Source organism: Bos taurus, chromosome 22 (assembly GCF_002263795.3).
Source record: "Bos taurus isolate L1 Dominette 01449 registration number 42190680 breed Hereford chromosome 22, ARS-UCD2.0, whole genome shotgun sequence".
NCBI lineage: Eukaryota > Metazoa > Chordata > Mammalia > Artiodactyla > Bovidae > Bos > Bos taurus.
Window position 1 is genome coordinate 22444778 of NC_037349.1, and position 16548 is coordinate 22461325.

The 16548-nt window shown below is 39.2% G+C and overlaps 2 long non-coding RNA genes across 2 annotated transcripts in view; both read left to right on the top strand.

Annotated features, from left to right (window-relative positions):
• Positions 1 to 16548, top strand: part of LOC104975528 (uncharacterized) — a 196520-nt gene that overhangs the window by 48165 nt on the left and 131807 nt on the right. The window lies entirely within an intron of this gene.
• Positions 1 to 16548, top strand: part of LOC132343491 (uncharacterized) — a 43044-nt gene that overhangs the window by 18368 nt on the left and 8128 nt on the right. Inside the window, exon 1 of the long non-coding RNA XR_009492354.1 lies at positions 1 to 14302. This exon is cut by the window's left edge and continues 18368 nt beyond it. This is a non-coding gene — a long non-coding RNA (uncharacterized lncRNA). The remainder of the gene's footprint in view (positions 14303 to 16548) is intronic.

Below are 16548 nucleotides of genomic sequence, written 5' to 3' on the forward strand. Positions count from 1 at the left end.
GGAGTTACTCTTACCTGCTATGGGGAGGACTAGAGACAAAGCACGTTTTGAAAAAGATCGGGGGTCTAGTTTTGAACATGTTAACTTGGCCCTAGTGGTGAAGACTCCACATGCTACTATAGGAGATGCAAGAGATGTGGGTTTGATCCTTGGGTCAGGAAGATACCCTGGAGGAGGAAATGGCAACCCGGTCCAGTCTTCTTGCCTGGAAAATTCCATGGACAGAGGAGCCTGGTGGGCTACAGTTCATGGGGTCACAAAGAGTCAGATACGACTGAGCAAATGAGCACATACACACAACTTTAAGGTGACTTTAGGCATCAGAGCAGAGATGTCAAATAAGCTGCTACAGTCTTCCAGCAGAAAACTGATATTCAGGAGGGAAGTATGAACTGGAAATAGAAATGTCAAACCGTGAATATGCAGATGACAATTAAAGCCATGAGACAAGAGTGAGTGTGGATAAGAAGTGTGAGAATTGAACTGCAGGTCACTCTATTGTGAAGATGTCAGGGAGATAAGGAGAAACCGGCAAAGGAGACTTAGAAGGACTGGTCAGTAAAATGCAAGGAAAACCAAGAGGGTATTTTGCCTTGGAAGCCAAGGAAAGAAACTGTTTCCAGGAGGAAGTGATTGACTGTGTCAAATGCTGCTCATTGTGCACAGGTAAGGTGAAGCCTTAAACTGAGCATTGGATTTGGCAGCATGGAGATCACTGATGTCTTTGTCAAGACCAGTTTCAGAGAAGGAGTCAAAGAAAGAATGAGAGGGAAAGAAGTAGAGAGGAGTTTTGCCTTAAAAGATAGCTAAGAAATGAGGTCATAGCTGCAGGGAGAAGTGGGTCAAGATTATTTTGGTTTGTGGAGATGGAAGAAATTACAGTATATTTGAATGCTGACAAGGATAATTCAGTAGGGAGGGAAATTTTAATTATGCATGAAAGAGAAGAAACAACTGCTAGAGCAATATCCTAAAGTAGGCAAGAGGGTCTGGGATCTAGTGAACAATGAGGAGGGGCATGAGTTTAGGTAGGAGCAAGGATAGTTATTTCAGAAAGCAAACAGGAGTAACAGGAGGCAAGGCAGAATGTATAGCTGGAGATGCAGATGGGTCGGTAGATGTGGTGGTAAGGACATCTGGAATGTCTCTTCTTATTATGTCCATTTTCCTGGCAAAATAGGAAGAAAATCATTAGCTGAGGGTAAGGAGGAGTAGGCTATTTAAAATCCAAAAAGATGATGTTGTTAAAGTGCTGCACTCAATATGTCAGCAAATTTGGAAAACTCAGCAATGACCACAGGACTGGAAAAAGTCAGTTTTCATTCCAAGCCCAAAGAAAGTCAATATCGAAGAATGTCCAAACTACCAAACAACTGGACTCATTTTACATGCTAGCAGGATAATGCTCAAAATCCTTCCACTAGGCTTCAACAGTACATGAACTAAGAGCTTCCAGATGTATAGCTGGATTTAGAAAAGGCAGAGGAACCAGAGATCAAATTGCCAACATCTGCTGAATCATAGAAAAAGCAAGGTAATTCCAGAAAAACATCCACTTCTGCTTCATTGACTATGCTAAAACCTTTGCCTGTGTGTATGACAATAAACTCTGAAAAATTCTTAAAGAGATGGGAATGCCAGACCACCTTACTGGTCTCCTGAGAAATCTGTATGTGGGTCAAGAAGCAACAGATAGAATCAGAAATGGAACAATGGACTGGTTTAAAATTGAGAAAGGAGTATGTCAAGGTTGTGTCTTGTTACTCTGATTATTTAATGTATATGCAGAGTACATCATGCAAAATACCAGGCTGTGTGAATCCCAAGTTGGAATCAAGATTTCAGGGGAAATATCAACAACCTCAGACATGCAGATGATACAACCCTAAATGGCAGAAAGCAAAGAGGAACTAAAGAGCCTATTGATGAAGGTGAAAGAAGAGAGTGAAAAAGCTGGCTTAAAACTCAACATTCAAAAAACTAAGATCATGGTATCCAGTCCGATCACTTCATGGCAAATAGATGGTGGAAAAGTGGAAACAGTGACAGATTTCATTTCCTTAGGCTCCAAAATCACTGCAGACAGTGACTGCAGTGAAGTTAAAAGATGCTTGCTCCTTGGAAGAAAAGCTGTAACAAACCTAGACAGCATATTAAAAAGCAGAGACATCACATTGCCGACAAAGGTCCATATAGTCAAAGCTATGGTTTGTCTAGTAGTCACATACAGATGTACGAGTTGGACCATAAGAAGGCTGAGCATCAAAGAATTGATGATGTTGGAGAAGACTCTTGAGAGTCCCTTGGATAGCAAGATCAAACCATCCAGTTCTAAAGGAAATTTACCTTGACTGTTCACTGAAAGGACTGATAGTGAAGCTGAAGCTCCAGACTTTGGCCACCTGATGGGAAGAGCTGACTCATTGTAAAAGACCCTGATGCTTGAAAGATTGAGGGCAGGAAGAGAAGGGTGACAGAGGATGAGATTGGTTGGATGGCATTACCAATTTGATGGACATGAAATTGAGCAGACTCTGGGGGATAGTGAAGGATGGGGAAGCCTGGCATGCTGCAGTCCGTGGGGTTGCAAAGAGGTGGACATGACTGAGTGACTGAATAAGTGCAGTAGGAGGAGTTTAAGAGTTGGAGGGAGAAGGCATGAAATGATTATCTAAGGAGAGGGAGAGGGAATGACTGGGCAGTGCTGCAGGATTGCTAGTTACCCCTAAGACCCTTTTGAGTTCAGTGGTCATAAACTTAAGGAAGAACATTTCCAGTCATTGTCTTTTTTTCTTTTCCCTGAGCCATGTTCAACAATGCAGGGGTAAATTCAGGGTTGTATAGGGTGGGAATTAGCTAGTGCAGGATTTGATTCGAGAGTACGAAAACAAGAAGGGATAAGGGAGTGAGGATTGCATGTACATCAGGAATGTAATGATATGCCAGGAATGCTAGCTGGGTAAGCAGCAAGTGAGTACACATGGGGCATGAAACAGACAGGAAAATGGCATTAAGGGTTGCTTGTCCTATCTGGGGACAAAGACTAATTTTTGAAGTAAGCTGGAATGACAGGAGGTGATGGTGGAGAGTGGAAATTTGTAATTGAGACTGTAAAGGGTTGTAGGGAATGACAAAGTCCAGAATATGGCTGTGAGAATGAGTGACTGAGGTCACATGGGGGACAAGTACACTGAAAAAGAGAAAGGACATTAAGGGACTAAGGTGCCAGGCAACTGGAAGTATTCTCTACAGCAATATTAAAGAAACCTGGAATTATGACAAGAGTAGTATTGGAGAAAGTGACCGTGAGTTGGGACCTAAAATCTCCAAGAACAATTGGGAGTCACCTGAGGGTCTGTAGAAGCATATTACAAGGAGGAGCAGTGGTCGGTTTAGCCAGACAGAGAGTAGTTTTATGGAAGAGGGAAGGAGCATGGTCTGTAAATAGAATTACAGAACATTCAGAACACTATTCTTTCCCTAAATGCCTTTATCTTCACTTAACTCCCATAAATTGTGGTCTTGCCCTAGAAAGAAAAGGGAAAATGGCTGGATTCTGCTCCCCACCAGATTTATAACCCATGATTTTTGTCAGCTGAGAACAACTACATGTGTTGTAACACTTTGGGGTATTTAGAGCTGAACAGACATATGTTTGTATGAATGCTGGAGGAAACACAGTGCACTGTTGAATGGTTTCAGCTCCAGAATCAGGGAACCCTATATTCACATTCCCTTTCCCCCAGTTACTGTGTGGGCAAATCATTCTACCTGTTTTTATCCCCCATGTCCTCTTTTGTGTACTTGTTATCTGAATTAACAGTATCTACTTCGTTAGATTATAGCAACTATTAAAGGATAATCTAAGTCAAGGGCCTTGAATGTACTATGTTATTTGGTAAGTTTTACTATTGTTAATATTAACACTGTCATGTTTATCATTACCTGGCAAGGTTTACTTTGCAAAGTACATTCGTTCCCTAGATTGGGGATTGATCCACTCAAGAAGTGTACTTGTAATGCAGGCGGATGCCACCAGGGGGAGTAAGGGCCTGTTAGATTCCCAGATAGGCTTCCTCCCCCAGTTGGCCTAGCAGATTATGTGTCCTCTATTCAAGATTTAAGATGAGACTTTACTTGTGACCTTGAGCAAACCATATAATCTTCTGCATCTAAGTTTCTGAATCTATAAACTGAGATTATTACATCTTTCTTACCTAATTCAGGATTAAATGAAGAATCAAATGACAAGTATTAATTATGCTGTAAACTATTTCTATAAATACAAGAATTTTTTATTACTAGTATTATTAATGTGTGTGTGTGCTCAGTCGTGTCCGACTCTTTGCAACCCCATGGACTGTAGCCCACCAGGCTCCTCTGTCCATGGAATTTCCCAGGCAAGAATACTAGAGTGGATTTCCATTTTCCCCTCCAGGGGATCTTCTCGACCCAGGTATTGAACCTGTGTCTCTTGTGTCTTCTGCACTGACAGGCAGATTCTTTACCACTGTATCACCTGAGAAGCCCTAATACTAGCATTTTATTCATCTTTTAATAAAATTTTCCTCAAAAGTCTGTCTAAACTGATATTTTTATAATTTGTGTCCATAAAATTTTGCCATTGTCCACATATGAAACTTTTATATGGATCTCAAATAGAAAAAAAAAAAAAGTCTCTAGAATGGCAATCTTGTAGCCTAACAGTTTAATAGGAAAAGACTATATGTCTGAGAATATGTTATTTCCTTTAAAATTATTACATGTTTGAGAAATATCAGCTATGCTTATAGGTTGCTGATTGTTTTACATATATTAATATTATCTCTTAGATTTTTATAGTAGTATCCTATGGAGGTAATTACTATAATTATCTTCATTTTTGAGAGAAGTTAAGACTCAAAGAGGTTAAATTCTTGTCCAAGGTAAGCAGCAGAGCCTATGTTTGACCCTAGGCTGTTTGCCTCCAGAGCCTGTACTCCTAAAAACTTTGCAATTAAAATGAGGGCTTTAAATGCAGCACTCTTGTCTTGAGCATCTTTAATTCATGTTTCTAGAGCCCAACTTTGTAGATCATTTTGCTGAAAAATGGGATTTGATGAAACTGCAGTGAAGAAACCTGCTATCTGTTCTTAACAGTGTACAGTTATTGCTGCCTCTCAACTTGGTTTCTTTAGGCAAAATAAAGTTACTTCTTTTTATTTCTTCTTGAAAACTTAATTTTCAACTCTCAGGAGTACTGTGTTTCTAGAGAAAGAGGGGGAAAGGAGCAAAGCATGAAAGAAGAATTGGAAGAATAGAATTATTAGAGACAGTAATGTGCAGCTGGACTTATTTCTATATACATGGTTTAATGTGAAGCAGATCCTAGCAGGTGATAGAAAAGGTTTGTTTGATGTTTTCTTTGCCTTTCTGCAAAATTTCCCCATCTATTCTTTCCTCCTCTGAACCTCAGATGTAGGAATCTCGATTAAAAAATTTAATATTTGACTTTGTGCTGTCTAGGTATTTCTCAGCTGCAAGATTGCCTAAAATTCTAAGATTTTAGAAAGTTAGAATTGAAAAACACATTGCACACCATTTGTCCAAGTTCCTCAGTTTCAAATGTGGAAATCAAGGCCTGGGTAATGCAAATGACTTGCCTAAGTTCACACAGCGAGTGAAGGATGGGGCCAGAATGGTAAGGCAAGTCTGGTTGCTGTCAGATGAGGAGTTTGGATAATAGATCACACTTCTCTTGCCTTCTAAATTAGATTTGTAGAAATCTCATCCAAATGTTCATTCTTGCATTCAGCTAACAGATGTTTGCAGAATGTGTTCTATGTGTCACACATGCGCCAGGAACCAAGATACACAGAATAAACTAACGGTCCCAACTCTAGCAGATCAGGAGTGGAGACCAAGCACTCCTTTGAATACACATCCTCATAGGTGGATGAGGATGTGTATTAACAGGTGTTACCCAGTTCTCCTTCCCAGACAGGGTGGAAGGTGAGGAGCATTCATACAGAGGGATGGGTTTTAGCCATGCAAAAAAGATGGTATGGCATGCAAGTTAAGGAGGTGTGAGGATGAAGTGGGATACCTGGAGGGAGGGAGCCTCTTGGGGAGTGGTGGGCAAAGAGGCTATGGAAATAGACCAGATTGTGAAGGGTGTGATACGGCATACTAGAAAGATAGCCTAAGTTATGTGTGTGTGTTAAGTCACTTCAGTCGTGTCCAACTCTATGCAATCCTATGGACTGCAACCTGCCTGTCTCCTCTGTCCTTGGAATTCTCCCAGCAAAAATACTGGAGTAGGTTGTCATGCCCTCCTCCAGGAGACTATGCTATAGGGAATGGTAAGTTACTGGTGGTTTTTAAGCAAAAGTATAATATGCTCTGATAATATTCCCTCTACTCTTCTTAAATCCTCACCTAGAGTCAGGCTGGTGCTGGGTAGATAATAACATGAACTTAATTGACTTAGAAACAAGATTCAGTAGAAAATTTCCAATCACAAGTACATCTTCTCCTTCAGGGATTTCTGGAAAATAGCATGCTTTATTAATTAAAATTTAGCAGCATTTTTCGAAGAGCCATAATGTGTTATACATATCATAATTACTATGTAATTATGTATTTCAATCTTTGAAATAAAGTAGTAGGCAATGGCATCCCACTCCAGTACTCTTGCCTGGAAAATCCCATGGACAGAGGAGCCTGGTAGGCTGCAGTCCATGGGGTCGCTAGAGTCGGACACGACTGAGCGACTTCACTTTCACTTTTCATTTTCATGCATTGGAGAAGGAAATGGCAACCCACTCCAGTGTTCTTGCCTGGAGAATCCCAGGGACGGGAAGCCTGGTGGGCTGCCGTCTATGGGTCGCACAGAGTCGGACACGACTGAAGCGACTTAGCAGCAGCAGTATATCATTTATTCTCTCTCTCTTGTTTTTTATATATTTTGATTGAGATATAATTCATGTACCATAAAATTTACCTTTTAAAAGTATACACTTTGGCGTTTTTAATTTTAGTATATTCACAAAGCTGTGCAGCCATCTCCACTAATTGTGGAGTGTTTTCATCACCCCTAAAGAAATGTTATACCCATTAGCAGTCACCCCTATTCTCCCCTCCATCCCCCAGCCTCTGACTACCACTAATCTACTTGCTATAGATTTTTTTTCCCCAAAGGATTGGCCTATTCTTGACTTTTCATATAAATAGAATTGTATAATTGATGTCCCTTTGTGAATAGCTTCTCTCACTTAATGTTATTAAGGTTTAGCCATGTACCATCATGGACCAGTACTTCATTCCTTTTTATGGAAGAATAATATTTTATTATAATATACACCACATTTTATTTGGAGAAGGAACTGGCAACCTATGCCAGTATTCTTGCCTGAAGAATCCCAAGGACAGAGGAGCTTGGAGGGTTAGAGTCCATAGGGGTGCAAAGAATCAGACACAACTGAGTGACTAGCACATACACATTTTGTTATCCATTCATAAATTAATGGACATTTGAGTGGTTTCCATTTTTTGGCTACGATAATGTTGCTTTGAATATTCATTATAAGTTTTTGTGTGGGCCTGTGTTTTTTTCTTGAGAGTATGTATATCTAAGGACAGAATTTCTGGGTCGTATGATAATTCTATATTTAATCTTTTGAGGAACTTCCAGGCTATTTTCCACAGCACCATTTTATGTTCCCACCAGCAATGGACAAGAACTTCAATTTCTACATATCCTCCATATCCATATATACTGCTTAGATTCTATATTTCCTTCTATGAACAGTGCCAAATAGTAACATTCTCCAATATTTTTTAGAATATTTTTACAGTCTCCATTTGTGACTCTGCATAAACTGAGAGCCTTCACTTTTCATGAGCTTGCTCTGTGGAAAAAAGTGAAAAACAGTGAACACGTTACTTACTCAGTCATGTCTGACTCTTGGCGACCCCATGACTGTAGCCCGACAGGCTCTCTGTCCATTGTTCTGTAGATGTTTGTAAACTAACATTTTGTTTCATCTGTGATACTTAGTATTAAACCTTGCAGAAAATGTTGTAAAGTGAAATTTTATCAGTGACACCAGTAAATTACAATTCCCTGTCCTCTAGGCTGTATATTGTCACCCTGCTTATTTAATTTATATGCAGAGAACATCATGAGAAATGCTTGGCTGGATGAATCACAAACTGGAATCAAGATTGCTGGGAGAAATATCAGTAACCTCAGATATGCAGATGACACCACCCTTATGGCAGAAAGCAAAGAACTAAAGAGCCTCTTGATGAATGAAAGAGGAGAGTGAAAAAGTTGGCTTAAAACCCAACATTCAGAAAACTAAGATCATGGCATCTGGTCCCATCACTTCATGGCAAATAGATGGGGAAACAGTGGAAACAGTGACAGACTTTATTTTTTTTAGGCTCCAAAATCACTGCAGATGGTGACTGCAGCCATGAAATTAAAAGACGCTTGCTCCTTCAAAGAAAAGTTATGACCAACCTAGATAGCATATTAAAAAGCATACTTTGCCAACAAAGGTCTGTCTAGTCAAAATATGGTTTCCAGTAGTTATGTATGGATGTGAGAGTTGGACTATAAAGAAAGCTGAGCGCTGAAGAATTGATGCTTTTCAACTGTGGTGTTGGAGAAGACTCTTGAGAGTCCCTTGGACTGCAGGAGATCCAACCAGTCCATCCTAAAGGAAATCAGTTCTGAATGTTCATTGGAAGGACTGATGCTGAAGCTGAAACTCCAATACTTTGGCCACCTGATGCGAAGAACTGACTCATTGGAAAAGACCCTGATGCTGGAAAAGATTGAAGGTGTAGAGGAGGAGAATGGGATGACAGAGGATGAGATGGTTGGATGGCATCACTGACTCAATAGACATGAGTTTTGAGTAAATTCCGTGAGTCGGTAATGGACTGGGAGGCCTGGTGTGCTGCAGTCCATGGGGTTGCAAAGAGTCAGACACAATTGAGCAATTGAACTGAACTGTCCTTATCTGGGGCCTTTTCCAGTTGGTAACAGACAAGGCCATTTATCTCAAAATTTGAAGAATCCTTAGCAAGAAAATAACATCGCAAGATGAGATCACCGGAGAGGCATGGCCAAGAGTTCTTCTTCTGCCCCTTTTCATAATATTCCCCACTGTTTATTTACTGATTGAATTGTTGTGGTGGGAGACACAGTGTTTGCTGCCCTGGGAAGGGGTTAGGAGATAGGCTGGGGTTTGGTGATAACAATAGAGGGAGTGGGTGCCCCGCCCTTATTACGTTGTTGGAGGTACACCAACCTGAGGTGTAGAAGCCTACATGTTTCTCTCTGCCTGAAGGCTTGTTTTGATGACTTTAGTGAACTCATCTGCCTTTAAACCGAAGTACCAGGGCATTATCAGCCCAGGAGCAGTCCCTAACCAACAACTGATTACAAGAGTTGGTACATGTATTGGTTTCCTCTTCATCAAATTACCACAAACTCAAATAAACACAAATGTATTATCTTATGGTTTTGAAGGTCAGGACTCTGTAACACAAGTCCAATGGAACTAAATCAAGGTATTAGCAGGGCTGTGCTCCTCTTCAAAGACCTAGGGGAGAATTGTCCCTCACTTTTTCTAGCTTTTAAACTTCTTTGATTTGTGGCCTCAAATTACTTTGACCTCAGCTTCCATGGTCATATTTTCTTATCTGACTTCAACTCTCTCACCACCTTATTAGGGTTATACTGGATCCATTTGGATAATCCAGGATAATCTCCTCATCTCAATGTCCTTCCTTAATTTTATAACACCAGCACATCCCATTTGTAAAGTAACAACATATCCACAGGTTCTGGTCAATAGAACGTGGATATATTTGGGGGCCATAATTCTGCCTATCTCAGTGTATCATACCCCAATTCTACCACTCCTTGAGTGAGATGGCTCTGAGCATACATTCTGTACAGTTTCCAGATTTTCCCAAGCAGGGCTTTGCTCTAGCTATCCACATTAATTACTTGCTCATTAATATACCCTTTCCTGGTTTCCTTACCTTTTCCTATTTTACGACACCCTATTTCCTGGAATATTCTCCCAAATTCAAATACATGTGGTCCCCAGCTTATGATTATTCTACATTACGCTGGTGTGAAAGTGATATACATTCAGTAGAAATTGTATTTTGAATTTTGATCTTTTCCCAGGTTAGCGATATGTGGTATTTTCTCTTGATTTTGAGCAGCTTTAGTGAACTGCATCTCCTGGTCAACCACTCACAAGAATAAACAACCATTGCATACTCAGACAAGCACTCTGTTTTTCACTTCCAGTATAGTATTCACTACATTACAGAAGATACTCAATACTTTATTATAAAATAGGTTTTGTGTTGGATGATTTTGCCCAACTATAAGCCAAGTGTTGTAAATGCATGTAAGGTAAGCTAGGCTAATCTATGATGTTCAGTAGGTTAGATGTATGAAGCGTACTTTAAACTTGCAATGTTTTCAACTTATGATGGGTTTATTGGGACATAACCCCAAAGCAAGTCAAGGAAGATCTATACTTGCATTCAAATCTCAGGGTCGTCTTCTTAGCTCAGCTGCTTAATATCTGTAAATGCTTAGAAGACTGAATCTTTGAGTACTCTAAAATGATGAGAGTAGGTCAAAAGAACATGGGAGCCAACTTGAAGGAACTCCCACTAGCCAAATCTAGAGAGTAAATAATGATTATAAACGATCACAACCTATTGAATAAAGTAAGAATCCACCAGTCCACTGATAAACAATCAACAAACAAATAAATAAGAAGAGAAAGTCCTTCCTTACAGCCAAATCCAACTACCGAATGAAGAAGGGAGGATAGAATCTCAAAATTATTATTTGGCAAACATTATACTAATAACTGATTCAAGCAAGAAAGTTCAGTGGATGCTAAAACCAAGGAAAAACAGGAGTTTACATAGTCTCAAAGTATTTCTCTACAAGGTCATTACAAAGGGTAAAAGAATAGCTTGACAGTGGAGAAATCTGATAGACATCACCTTAATCAAATTATTTAATTGGTCAATGGGACATATTTATGTGCCTTTCGACAGGATTAATTGAGAGGATCTCAGTGTATTCCTGCCAAAGCAGCATAACTTAAATCTAATCATGAAAAAAAGTGACAGAACCAAATTAAAGGACAGTCTATAAAATAACTGGCCTGTCCTCTTAAAATAAAAGTCAATGTCATGGATTACAAAGTAAGATTTCAAGAACTATTCCAGAATAAAGGAGACTAAAAATACATGAAAACTAAATGAAATACATGATCTTGAGTTTTTATTTTTCTATAAAGAACATTATTAAGGCAACTGAAAAATCTGAACAAGGGTTTAGATAAATAGTATTTTCTCAGTATTAATGGTCCTGATTTTATAAATTGTACTGTGGTTATGTACAAGAATATTATTGTTTTTTGTGGTTAGAATACTTGAAGAATTTTCTTATTTTTAAGAACTGCACACTGAATTATTTAAGGATGAAGGAACATCATATAAGAAACAAATAGTTCAGAAGAGAGAAATAGAAAGAATAAAACAAATGTAGTAAAATGTTATCATTTGGTGTATCTGGGTGAAAAGTATCTGGGAATTTTTTTGTACTAGTTTTGTAGCTTTTGTGTATGTCTTAATTGTGGCAAAAGTTTTTTAATGTAAAAAATATTAAGCATTTCATTAATGGAGTCATTGCCCTGCTTACCTACAGGTTGTTGTCTTGATATGTGATAAATAGTATGTCCTTGACTTTCTTAAGCCACATTATCTCTTCACTGTGTCCCAGGGATGTGTTGACTATTGAGTAGAGTTTCTAATACCTGCAACAGAGCACTGGATTGAGAACCAAGAAACTGGAATTTGAGTTCTGACTCAATAGCTATACAACCTTTGATAGGTTACTTTACTTTTCTTGGCTTCAAACCATGTCTGGAATCTTACAGGTTTTTAACTGTTCTTTGATTCTACTTCATCCCTTTTAGACACTCATCTATGATTCTCTAGTGTTCTTTGGTTATTTGAATAACTGGATTTTTTCTTCTGGATGTGGGATTCATGATGACTTTGCCTTATAATAAATTCCGTTGGATATGGTAACTGTGATTCACATCAAAGAAATTCCCAATGGAAGGTTATTATTATTATTTGTTGTTGTTGTTGTAAAAGAGGGGAAAAAACCAGGCAAAATATTCAAGAAAATTATTCAGTCTGTGATTCCACTTTTTAGATTTCTCACATAGGAAATTTTATAAGTTTAAGTAATCAAACTTCATGTGAATGACTGCTGGGAGCAATTTTCTTGGTGTAACAAATTAACCTTTTTTGCTGAGTTAGTTTGAGCTGGTTTATTTCCAGAACCTCCAGCCATGTGTGAGTTCCTAAGTTACACTGAAGGGTAGGATGAACAGTCTGGTGGAAACAGCTAGGAACAGGGGAGTTGAGCTCAGCTACTGCATCAGCCCTACAGTTGCTTTGCTCCTTGGTATTTGGCTGGCAGCAGTTCTCTAGTTATTGCCCTTCCTCTTTTTTTAAAGGAAAGGTAATGAGGCTTGAACCTCTCTCTCTTGCCTCTCAGAAGTGCTGCAGTGATGAATGGAAATGCCATTTGCAAACTGCTGTGCATCCTTTTCTAGGGAGATGTTTAACTAACAAAGCATCCTCATCAGGGTACAGTCAGCTCTTGCTGCAGTGCCAGCACCAGGGTATTGCCTCTTCTCATATTAGCATGATCTACTGTGTATGGTACATAGCCACGCTGGGGGGAAGGAACAGACCAGCTTCTTTGTCCCACACCAGTTATTTTTATTCAGTACTTTCATTTTCTTCATAAGACTTGTCATAAGCTGCAATTAATTCCCTAATTATTTAACTTCTCTCTGGTTGCCCATCAGAAACATAAAAGTCCAAGGCACGCAGAAACCAAGTCTGCTTTGCTCTTCTTGTGTCCCCAGCACCCAGCACAGTGCCTGACAAAAAGTAGGGGCTAAATAAAGACCTATTAGTGATGAAATGAATGAACTATATAAACTGTGATCTAATCTTCCTGTTCCTTTATGACAGCATTTGACCACATTTGCCAAGATGCTTAATAACTGCTCATGAGCTTTCAAATTCCAATAACCAAACAGGCAATTTCCCACGAATGTGATTTGAAAGATACCAGTTATGGACAAGAAATAAATAAGCTGACATGTGATAGTGAACATGTGGGCCTGTCTTTTATCAATGGGAGCTTCCTAAGGAGCTTTATCATACATGTCAGGCAGCACTGAAATAGTCAATTCACCAAATAGATTCTTTTTAAATTTGAAAAGTAATTTGCTTATCTCTTTACTTTTCTGGTGAAGACCTCTCACATTTTGTTTTGTTTAAGTTATTTTAAAAGTGCATCTTTTTTGGTCAGTTTTAAAAATATAAACAGCTCACAATACTGAGGCAGAAAGGAGGTCAGGAGATAGTAGGAATATGCACTGAGATGAATCATTTGCCCTAGATAATCTCCGATCTGTGTACTACTTTTCCAGTGATTTATTTTTGTTTCTATACAGCTTTAAAAGTTGAGGTAATATGTGTGTTAAACCTTCCATCAGCCACCTGTGAGGATTTGAGTCACCCGTCTCTCTAGCCTCCTTTGGTCTGGTGCCCAAAGTTTGATGACCTGGAGACACACATGAAATGAGGGTGGGGAGGGATGGTGACTCTCACAGGCTGCTTCAATTCCTTAATGGTAGTCAAGCTTGGGAAAGAGCCTTTGTTCTTGAATACTGTACTTTTTTTTTTGTTCCACTCTATATAAGTTCTGGGGGTGTTTTTGTGTGTGTGTGCATTTTGGACCCTTCATCTGTGATTATTAATCTCTTTACCTTCCTAAAGAATGACATTGATGATGTCATTATTGTTCAAACCCTTCACCAGCTCCCTAACACTTGAAGAATAAAGTCTTAAGAATTCACTCTGTGCTTAAGTGTTCTTACAGTCAAATTCTAGAATATGTTGTGACTGTGAGCATAGATTCTGGGATTAAATATCTGATTCTGCCTCTTGGATGACCTTGGGAAAATTGCTTAATCTTTCTAAACCTCCTGTTTTCTCATGGAGCAAACAGTGGAAACTGTCTCATGGGGGTTGCTTTGAAGATTCATTGAAATTATGCATAAAAGGGCTCACTCTTATGCCAACAATACAAAGGCTCAACAGAAGGTTGTTATTTTTACCACTTCTCTCTCCTCTGATCGAGCAAACTGGACTAATTACTGCTACAAGCACTATTGTGAGTACCCCATAATTTATATTTTCTTTGAGACTTCTTCTGCCTCATGCTTTTGCTCACTCCTTCTCCTCTTTCCTGAGTTCAAATGTAATTCATTCTCTGGTATCCTCTCACAGTGTTGCTTCCTAGATAGGCAACACTGCTTCCACAGAAGTAATTCCTCCTGTCCTGCTCCCCACATTTCTAAATGACCTCTTTTCTTTATATCCCCTTGACATTTTTTTTTTCCTAAGGTAAAAGTGGCAGCCACTTGAATCAGGATGTGCTCCAAGACTCCCACTGGTTGAGATCTGGAGCATGTGTTTTCCTTCACCCATATCTTAATGGCAGATCTCCCCAACATGCTGCTCAGCCTTAACTCATAGACACGACTACTCTGTGATCATGTCCAGCACCCAGCAGATGCTCAATATGGAAATGATCTGTGTGGAATGAAAGGAACTCTCTGAGGATGCCATGTGTATCATTCCATCTGAAGACCTCATTTCATCCTACATTGAAACTCCCTAGAAAGCATGTATAGTGAGATTTGAAGAGCCTTTGAGCTTTGAGCCTGGGGAGGATTTGGTGACATATCAGATGTATTTTTTGGCTCAGGAATATAAGTTGGGCTTGGGGATTCTATATGTGAAGCTCGCTATGACAGCTGTCATTTTCACTTATGGTTCGGGTTAAAAATGATTGCATGGAGAACAGAATGCTTTGTTATTTGAACAGATTATGATGGATTATTTCTGTCTTGTTATCTTCTTCCTTCACAAGATGGTAGAAAAAAGAAGTCCCCTAAATTTTGAAAATAATGTTTCTTTTCAGGAATAGAATTGGCCTTGGGGTAGGGGTGCTGACTGTAGTTTTACTCAGCACTATTGGTATGGAGAAGGTTTTGAAGCAAAAACAGAAAGGAATTTCCCACATATATTATAGGAACTAAAAGCAAGACTTTGTTGCAATCTCAAGAATGACAGAATGATCTCTGTTCATTTCCAAGGCAAACCATTCAATATCACAGTAATCCAACTCTAAGCCCTGACTAGTAATGCTGAAGATGCTGAAGTTGAATGGTTTTATGAAGACCTACAAGACCTTCTAGAACTAACACCCAAAAAAGAGCTCCTTTTCATTATAGGGGACTGGAATGCAAAAGTAGGAAGTCAAGAAACACCTGGAATAACAGGCAAGTATGACCATGGTGTACAGAATGAAACAGGGCAAAGGCTAATAGAGTTTTGCCATGAGAATGCACTGGTCATAGCAAATACCCTCTTCCAACAACACAAGAGAAGACTCTACACATGGATATCACCAAATGGTCAATACCAAAATCACATTGACTATATTCTTTGCAGAAGAAGATGGAGAAGCTCTATACAGTCAGCAAAAACAAGACTGGAAGCTGACTGTAGCTCAGAGCATGAACTCCTTATTGTCAAATTCAGACTTAAGTTGAAGAAAGGAGGGAAAACCATGAGACCATTCATGTATGACCTAAATCAAATCCCTTACAAATATACAGTGGAAGTGACAAATAGATTCAAGGGATTAGATCTGATAGAGTGCCTGAAGAACTATGGACAGAGGTTCGTGACATTGTACAGGAGACAGTGATCAATACCATCCCCAAGAAAAACAAATGCAAAAAGGCAAAATGGTTGTCTGAGGAGGCCTTACAAATAGCTGTGAAAAGAAGGGAAGTGAAAGGCAAAGAAGAAAAGGAAAGAAATACCCATTTGAATGCAGAGTTCCAAAGAATAGCAAGGAGAGATAAGAAAGCCTTCCTCAGTGATCAATGAAAGAAATAGAAGAAAACAATATAATGGGAAAGACTAGAGATCTCTTCAAGAAAATTAGAGATACCAAGGGAACTTTTCATGCAAAGATGGGCAAATAAAGGACAGAAATGGTATGGACCTAACAGAAGCAGAAGATATTAAGAAGAGGTGACAAGAATACACAGAAGAACTATACAAAAAAGAACTTCATGACCCAGATAATCACTATGGTATGATCACTCACCTAGAGCCGGACATCCTGGAATGCAAAGTCAAGTGAGCCTTAGGAAGCATCACTACAAACAAAGCTGGTGGAGGTGATGGAATTCCAGTTAAGCTATTTCAGATCCTAAAAGATGATGCTGTGAAAGTGCTGCACTCAACATGCCAGCAAATTTGGAAAACTCAGCAGTGGCCACAGGACTGGAAAAAGTCAGTTTTCATTCCAATCCCAAAGAAAGGCAATGCCAAAGAATG